This window comes from Corvus brachyrhynchos, unplaced genomic scaffold, assembly GCF_000691975.1.
Source record: "Corvus brachyrhynchos isolate BGI_N302 unplaced genomic scaffold, ASM69197v1 scaffold258, whole genome shotgun sequence".
NCBI classification, from domain to species: Eukaryota; Metazoa; Chordata; class Aves; order Passeriformes; family Corvidae; genus Corvus; species Corvus brachyrhynchos.
The window spans coordinates 3,883,934-3,893,326 of NW_008240122.1; the positions used below are offsets into that span (position 1 = coordinate 3,883,934).

The following is a 9,393-nucleotide window of genomic DNA, read 5'->3' on the forward strand; positions in this document are numbered from 1 at the left end:
CTGCTGAAATATCATAGCCGCAATGAAGGGGCAAAGATGACAACTGACATGTCAGAGACACATAAATCTATCCTTACAGGGCTGACAACTTGGTATGATTGCTCTCCAAAGATAACTTTATAACTTGCTGAAGTGTGACTCAAGGATGCCCTGGAGCAGCACTAACCTGTGTACCTTTCTTGTGGGTAACTTTTTATAAGCTATAGCTTTAGTTAATAGCTTATGCAATTTTTCATTTGACCTACGGGTGTCCCATGTGGGTGGGATTTTCAAAAACACTCAGGCCCAAATCCACAAAGGGATTTACGCCGAGATGATTGCACCCATAATATGTATTAGGGAGCAGAGCAGAAACTTGGCCACAATTTAGCTGGCAATCTAGCAAGGATAAAGGAGAGGGTCTGCAACACCCTAAATGTTCACCAGGAATTCTACCCATGCTTATAGGTGAGAAATCCTCTGGACTGTGGTCATGCCTTAGCTCTGCTCCAACTAAAATGGAGTAAAATTGGGCATCAGGCAAGTGCTTTTGAAAAGGCCAGTATGAATATTTTCTTTTCCTTACTGTAACTTCTGTGCTTTCTAAAATATTTTTTAGAAAGAAGTACTTGAATTTTATCGTCAGGTAGACCACTTCAGTAAGAAAATATGTGTGTTTTTTATTTCAGTGTTTTGTTTTTCAAGTGAACTATTGAACACACACACGAGAATAAAAAGGGTGATAAAAAGGACAGTAATACAATATCCAGTTTGGTCCCAGTGATGTTGGCTGTGCTTAATCTGAAGCTGTTGATAGTCTCTGCATGCAACTTGAGATCTTTGAGTACATCCTCCCTTTTGATGGTGGCAAAGAGCAGGGGTGGTATCTTCATATATGTCAAACACTAGGATAAATTTTGTCCTCCATGGGAAACAAGCCACAAGCAGCAGTGTGTCTTATGAATAAGCCCTTAGGGAAGCTGCTTTATTTCCTTTTTTGCACCGTCTTTTCACAAAGCCAAACCACCCCCTGTGGCATTTGGACACACAGAAGACAGTTGCATTTGAAAGACCATAAACAGTCAAACTAAATAAATAGATGTGAAAAGCTGAATCCCTTGCAATGCCATGCTGAAAAAATAGGTGCCAAATTGGCAACTTCTGCATGAAGGCCCGATGCTGGTTTTCCTCCTCAGCCCCAGAGAGTTTTTGGTGAACGTCTCTGAAGAAGTGCAAAGAGCAGGTTGATCTGGCCTCATGCCTGGAGCAGGCACCAGTTTTCTGAAGGATGGTGCAGTGCCAGAACATTGCAAGCTAAAATCTCAGAGCCATGTTCTGACCCCAGTCAGTGGCTGAATTTACACTCCTCTAAGTGGGGACAAAGTGCTTTGAAGCAGTAGAAAACCCCAAGGCTCTTTAGAGTTCCTCAGACGCTTGAGCGTAGCGGTAGCAGAACATACTCACCTGACTTTCACGAGGACAGGTAGTCAATGCAGTAAATCTAACTCAGGGTAAACTGAGGGCAGCAGAGTGAACTGGAGAAAAGTCTTTGTCCTCTAGGAACAACGTTGGGGAAAAGCCTATAAATCTTAGCGTTTCTAGATCTAAGCACAGAGCTTCTGCTGGCTTCCAGGCGAGTGTCAAGTGCAGATAATTAGCAGAGACCTTAAAGGCATGACGGGGCTTTATTTCAAAAGCACTTTAAGTTTATTTTGCTCACCCCCACAGGACAAACAAAGCATGGTAATACTGTAGCTATTTTGGTAGTATGGTCTAAGAATATGATAAAAACTTCTGGAAGAGGCAGTATTTTCTCTTAGACCAACTGTTTTAACTAGAGGAAAAAAGCTTTCAGACACAAATCCTCCTTAGAATATAAAACCTTCCTCCAGATGTTGTTTTCTGCTATTCTAGTAGAAGATGTTTCTTTTCCCTTAAACTTTGCCTTGGAAACAAAGTGAGGTCTAAATTCTGTTGTAAAGCAAAATACTGGGTGATCTATGTCTACACAGTAAATAAGCACTGAAAATGTTAATTGGGAAAGCTGATGGACTCATGACAGTTCCTAAGACTGACATGATTTTAAAGTTAGACAGGAAAGAGGTTTTTCCCCACAGGGCGTATTTTGTAGGCATCGGGATTTAAAGTCACATCCTTGCAGGAAGCATCACAGAGTATGTGAACACTTAAGTCCTAAGAGTGAAATATGGACCCTCTGGAACTGGATATAAGAGTGCACAGGCCTTGTAATAGCATGTTTGTAATAAGGCTGGTATAGGGAATAGGAGAAGAGGAAGGTAGATTTTACTCTAAAGCATTTCCACCCTGGCTTCTTATCAAAAGCCAAGTAAGTATTTTATGCTGCACGTCACTTCAAGATTTACAGCCTCTTGTCCTCGCTGATAAAGAAAATACCACTTAAATGTAAGTAATAAAAATCATATAAAAATAATTTCACCTGCTTCCTACTTCATAGCGTGATCTAAAGTGGTGCTGTTGTCCCTCAATGTCAAAAATGCCCTCTTTGTCAGATAAAATGCACCATTGACCATTGGCTGCAAAACAAATATTCTTGTTGGTTCTGGCATTTTGTTCCTTTTGTGCTTTCTAGCTTGCCTACGAGAGGAAATCTGGGCATGGTGCTTTAGGATCATAGAACAGGAAAGTTTCTTTTTAAAGGTCTCTTGATCCAAGGAACTGTTTCTTTTAAGTATTCCTTGCAAAGGCAGGAAAAGCTACAGAAAAGTGACACCAAAGTACCATCTGCAGTCAGATTTAGGGTGAATGTTCTCTGTTTTGGCTCACACTAACATATTGTGGGCTTGAGCATAATGTCCAAAATGTTGATGACAGACTGCAGAAAAATGAACAGAAAACCTAAAGCAGGATAGTCTTCTAGATCCCTGAGTCCTGGGCAGGTACACTGGATTTCTGAGGCTGCTTTAAAGTCTAAGTCAGCCTCTCTTGACCTATTTTGGTACCAGAGCCAAAACAGAGCAGCAACACTTTGTCCTCTCACCCATTTATTTCCAGTTAGGGTTCATTTTAATCACGGGTGCCACCAGAGACTCTTTCTTAATAGATTTCATTACTTTCATTACTGGAGGGTTTCCCTTGGCACCCCCAGATGTAGGAGCAGTATAAATATATCCAGTGCTACAGTGATAAGCAAATTCTTTGAAATATCCTAGATCTCAGCATACATGCATATTCATACATAAGAAATAAGGCACATCAGCATAGCCTGAAGAGAGGACATCAGGTAACACAGCACAAGTGCAGAAAGCAAGTAAAAAACGAGCCTTGATCAAACAGTTTCTACTTCATTTATTTTTGTCCTGCTCTGACTGGTGTAACTTATAATTAGTCTCTGCCTGCAGTGCTGTGGTTCCAAAGAACAGTGGATTAGGGAGAAACTCTAGAATTTCTCCGTAATTTGACAAGTTATAACCTGAAAAGCTACACTTAGTCCATTAAAGATTTTTCACAGTGACATTTTAGTGCAGCTAGGGAAATATGCCACCATGGCATTTATCATTTTCAGGCCATGGACAGTGGAAAGAAGGTTGCTATGAAGAACAAAATAAAATAGATGACACGTATAGAAGTGAGGGGAAAAATACTGATAAATATACACCATTGAATGTCAGCAAATGTCACTTGAGAAGCCATTTGCAGCTACCAGAACAGCCTTGCAAACCAGCAAAAGTAGCAAAACCAGGCAAAACAAGTTGGGTGTACTCACTTCCACATGAATAAGCAATAAACCTCTCTGAAGTTACACCAGAAAGTTGTTAAACTTGATAGATGAATCTTTTCCAAATTGTTCTGTCGCATACTGTATATGGCTACAAAGGACTCTGGATGGCTTAAAGTGAGAAAGAGAAAGCATTGCTGAGAATGCAACAATTGAAGCATTTTTGTTCAAACATTTGTATTTGGCTTTGTATTAAAGGGCCAGTAGGAACAAAGAAGTGATTCATCACACCGCTTTTTCCTCCATAGGGCTGCTCTTTTTTTTTTGTCTGAACTTCACTCTCAGAACTATTGCATTTCTATCATTTCTCCTTAAAATACATTTGCCACTCCAGCAACAGGACTTAGGGTTACATCAGTTTGGGTTTGGTAGGCAGAAACATTGCAAATTAAAGCTTTTCTGCTGAAAAACTTCTAACGGTAGCTATCTAGCATGCCATCAAAGTGTAAGTGAAAGACCTGCAAGACATCTATCCTTCCAGCAGCATCTGAGTTGTAGATCTATGGATCAGCTCCATTTTGGGTTATAGACACGCTGACCTAGAAAAAGTTCTCCCTGTGAAAGTTACAACACTTGGGAGACAATATAAGGATTCCTTCAGGCTTGTTTTAATCTGGGCTGTCTGCAGCCTTTGAACCACTGCTCGTCATTGATAATAAACTGAAGATCTTTGACTCAGAAAAAATCTCCCAGGAAAAAATAGGAGTTCTTAAAATTTCAGAAACTCTGCTTCTATATTTAATTTTCCATGAGATTCTTCCTCCCAAATTCTAATTTATCTTAGCAAAATCAGAGACAGCCTGCATCATTTTGATTTCATGAGACTTTTATCCCCAGACGTCACACTCATGCAAATTTCAGATCAGTTTTGTTTTCATTAGTGAAAAGCAGCAACATGGATCACATAAATGGGGTCATACAGGAACTTCTTTATTCAAAATATTTCATATATGCTGAGATATGCTGATTGTAGAACTATTTCAGTCAAATTTCTCACCATATGTTCATGCAAAAGCTATAAACAACCGGCCCTACAATGGCATCCTACAGCCAGGGAGTTTAAATCTTTGAAGAGAACAAATTTCTTGTACTTACAGATCCTGTAGATGGAGTAAGGGTGAACCTTCCTTTCTTGGGCAGGATGTTTATACTGTGAATTTTCTTTGTACTAGCCTTCACTCTATTCTGGCAAAATCAAAATCAAAAGTGATCCTTATTAGTCGAACCAAACCCTTTATTAAATTAAGTGTAAAGCCTGGTTTAGAAATTAACAATGAAAATCGGAAAACAAAGATTAAACAGATGGGTTGAACTTTCCTGAACCACTCCCCTCCCCCCAGTTCTTTGAAAATTGAAGTAATCTTTGAGGCAAAACAGGCATTTGACAGCATCTGTCATCCAGAAGTTCTGTAGATGTTGTGCTGCTTCTTTGGTCTTGTTTTGAATTTTTCTGTCAATTTGAATAGACGCAACAGAGTCTCTAGGAGTGATGCTCACAAGCGGAGAAGGCAAGGACCATGTGGGATGCAACAAAAGCTAAAAGATCTATCTGTTTGTTACTTCATCATGAATATCAGTGTCCCCAAACGCTTCTCTTTTTTCACAAAAGAGTACAGTTTGCTGAAAAGCACAAGAAAGCTTATTTATCATTTATAGTTGAAATGTAATATGTTACACAGTAATGTGCCTAACATTTTTTTTAGAAATTCTGAGATGTAGTATATTTGCACACACTCATCTTCAAAAGAGACAAAACCACGATTTCTTAAAGGGTATTTGAAAAGTAGAAATGCTTGGCCAAGAGGTTTTAAATAAATTCTTGAACAAATAGGCAGCACATGAATAAATATGCGATTTTGTGACAAGCACTGAAAAGAAACTTTTGGTTAGCAGCCTGCTTAACCTCATGAATGGTTTAGTCCTTCCTTCCTCCATTCTAAGCATGAAAGCTGCTCTCCACACCCTAGACTTGATCTAAACTACTGAGAGTGATAGAGAAGTGCCTACTGATGCTGGATCGGGCCTGGCAGCCTCCAGGCTTGACCCTGTAGGCCTGAATCAGCCCAAAGCCAACCTGTGCTTGCTTCCCCGTGGCCTGAAGTCCTTCCAATGCAGATGCTAAGGTATGTGCAAAATATTTGAATTGCTTAATCAGACACCCCTGGTCCTTCAAAAAAAGCAGAAGTTTTGCCTGAATAAAACAGCACAGGTTTTGCTTTGGTACAGATGGTAATAATGAAGAACCACAGTTTCTGTTATCAGTTTTTTTTGTTGAAGACATTTGTCTTTCTCAGTAAAATGAACATATAGTTATAAAGGGCAGGGGGAGAAGACTGTAAATTTTTGCCCTTTTTTATTTTAATGGCTAAACATTGTAATGCTAGCTAAACACAAATTCTTGTCTGTTAATAGGTTCCTCTAGTTTGTAATAAATAGGAATGCTAATGACTAAAATTTGGTATTTGGTATGCATTAGCTTTTGTAAGTCTTTTCTTTACAGGCTTCATTGACATTCAATATGGCAAGCTTCCTTTGAAATATATTTATAAAATAACTACAGTATAATTAAACCAACAAAGCCATCTTTTAAGTAAGCTTAATAGCTCCATTTTTCACTCTGTAAATTTTTTATTTTAAGGAGGAAAAATAGTTATACTCAATTCTACTGTATATTTCATTTTGCATATAATATTTTCTTTTCATTTGCAATCTGTGCATATCTAATTCTTGACAACTGTGATTATTAATAAATGTGCATGAAAATCATGCTTCAGAGATTCTTCCACAAGAATATTTTTCTGTTAATGAGAACTAAAACATATCTTGACAAAGACAATATCGGTAATACATATGTATATATATATACATATTTTAATAGCTAATGGTGGTGTGGTTAATACAGAAAAATGGATTAATAGATGTGGCAGGTAATACTCAAAGCAGATGCTGTTTGGTAAATGTAACTAAAAATATTTTAATTATATAAAAGCAATAGGTAAATAAAAGCAATCATACTTAATTTCGCTTTCAGCTTGTGAGCATTTTCTGTAAGCTTTAATAGAGAGGAGAGCCTGTGCAGAAGGCTAATGGTATAGCCATTGCTAACACTACTCATTATGGTTTCTAAGCAGTACTTATTCTGAGGTATTTCTCTGGAAGACTACAGTGTTCTTCATAAGGGTACTTGGAGCCTGATAAGTCTAATTCATAATAATATCTACCTCATTCAGAAAATTAAAGTTTACAGAGTCCTCAGCAGTTTGAAAATCTTTATACTACTTAGAACCATGATCATGTTTACTTAAGGACAAGGTAAAAAGTGATAACTTGCATTATAATAAGTAAAGTGGAACCTCGTAACTGTTTCTTAAACACTGTCCTCTACAGGCACAATAATATTGAGACCCCATTTACGGTATGATGAATAAAAACAGTTGACATCATTGTTATAATCTTTATTTAAAACTGTTACCAAGGTTACTAATTACCATCTCTGTGTGCAACAGGTCCCTCTGAAGCAGTATCTTTACAGATGAACTGTAATGTGCAGGACTATAATAAAAGGCATAAGGGATTGTGCACAGGCAAAAATGCTGAAAATGACACAAACGCATCTACATTGTACAGTGCAAAAGCTTTGCTTTCGATGCTGAAGTGTACAGTGCGGCTTTTTGTTTAATTCGAGCATTTAGAGAGATGTTAACTGTGCCCTGAAGTGGCTTCATAAATGTCGGGGAGCAGAGGAGGTAGGGGCTACAGTGACCAATAAAACCTGCTGCCGCCGCTGCTGCTGCTGGAAAGTGCTCTCACGTCTTCCCCACTCTTCGTGGGGTACCTGGTTTATGGGGAAATCTGCCTCCATTGTGTTAGGCAGGACTGCAGGGAGAGAACACGGAGCTGGCGGGGCACGGCCCTCAAGCCCCGGACTGAGGCCAGGCCTCCTCCGCCTGCAGAGGGGGGATCTCGCCCAGGGTGACAGGGTGGCTAAAGGGAAAGCGGGGCTGCAGGTGACGTCCCGCTCGCCCACCGGCCACCACCTCCGTCCCCCGCTAAGTCACTCCACCCCGCCCTCAACTTAATGACACAAATCCGGGCTCTTAAGGTCTTTGCGACTGATCGTACTCGCTCATTTATAAATAATGATCTCCATATAGATGCATAACAACAACATACCAGAAGTGTTTGGGGAGAAATCCGATTAAAGTCTATAGCTTTTTTCCCCTCTCTCCCAGAGCAAAAGTCTTGCCACAGGTCAGCTGCCGCGGCCGGCCCAAACTGCGGGGTTAAAGGGAAGAAAAGGCTCCAGGAGGGCTGCTTCCCTCCGGGCGGCGGGAGGGGGCTCCCCGCTCGCCCTGCCGCCCCTTCGCTCGCCCTGCCAGGGACGGAGGGAAGGAGGGAGGGAAGGGGGCTCGGCCGAGCATTTTGGGAGGAGGGAGCCTCCGCCCTGGCTGGAGCGTGAACTCTGCGCCCGGGACCGATTCCCCCCGGCGCCAGCATCCCCGGGCGGGGGTGTGGGGCCGCCCCGCTCCGCCTGGACCGGCCTGGCCTGGGGTGGCGGTGACGCAGGACCGTGCTTTCCTTTCCTCTTTCGAGCGATTTAGGCGAACTAGAAAAACAAACATCGGGCCGTTTCATGAAACGGTGGAGAAAACTCCGAAGGGAATGAGAGCGGGGCACATCCTTTTAGAGGAAGGACAAGGGTTCTCTGAGGAGGGAAAACAAAAGATGACAGTGGTGGCTGTAACCCCACCATGAACCAGGGACCTTCTGGCCACGCTCGGAGTGCTAACCTCCCCGGACTTCCCATTACCTCTCCATGACACTTCACTAATGCTCACACAATGGCCAACTGAGCAGTTTAAGTAAAGATATTTTAACCTGAACTAAACATTGTCTCCAGACAATAGGATGCAAAGCAACATCTGGTACCACACATAAACAATGCTGTGCAACAGCATATGCTCGACGTCTGGAAGTTTATGTCAACGCTAAGCAGTCGAGGAGGCTGTCGCTGCTCGGCATGAAATCTTAATAAATGGTTTTTTGCTGTGCTTCCGACATGAGCATCTAGGATCCTTCTTCTCAGGGCATCCCCTTCAGGTTGAGATTGCCCGGCAAGACATCTTCGGACCCCATCCGCGCCTCTGTCCTCCCGCCCTAGGAGCAGACCACCAGTGAGAAATGCCACGGGGAGAGCCCGTGTACCGGCCTAGGGACAACACCGGGTTACTCCTTCCCCGCTGTGGCTCCGGCGGGCACGGCTCGGCCGCCGGCGCCGGTGGAAACGGCGGACGCTGAATGGCAAACTTCAGGGAAGCTCTTCTTTAAAGAGGAGGCTCTAGGCTAATGAAACAACGGGAGGTGACTATCGCAAACAGCTGTTCCTCATACATATTTCATTATACAATCAGATAATGCGTCTTACCACCTTCTCAATTATTCACAGATAAACATTTTCAAGACGTTTTGACATCTGTCTTAGGGCCTGCTATTAATTTAGTAATCACTATGGTTAAAAATGTATGGGGACTGCACCTCACAATAACTAGGATTTTTCTTACGGGAACAGCTACCGTAAGAGCTCGCCCTAAGCAGCTCATCAGGTCAAAGAGAGCCCCGAGATGGAGGGAGCACAAGATATTCACCCTTCAGCCCTC

The 9,393-nt window shown here is 41.7% G+C and overlaps 1 long non-coding RNA gene across 8 annotated transcripts in view; it reads right to left on the reverse strand.

Moving 5' to 3' along the window:
• Positions 1-9,393, reverse strand: part of LOC108449232 — a 35,248-nt gene that overhangs the window by 15,685 nt on the left and 10,170 nt on the right. For 7 of the 8 annotated variants that reach the window (XR_001865374.1, XR_001865373.1, XR_001865376.1 and 4 more), the window contains exons 2-3: positions 4,832-4,921; positions 3,725-3,847 (exon numbers count right to left, since the gene is read on the reverse strand). This is a non-coding gene — a long non-coding RNA (uncharacterized LOC108449232). The remainder of the gene's footprint in view (positions 1-3,724; positions 3,848-4,831; positions 4,922-9,393) is intronic. The other variant, XR_001865372.1, reaches the window with a different exon arrangement.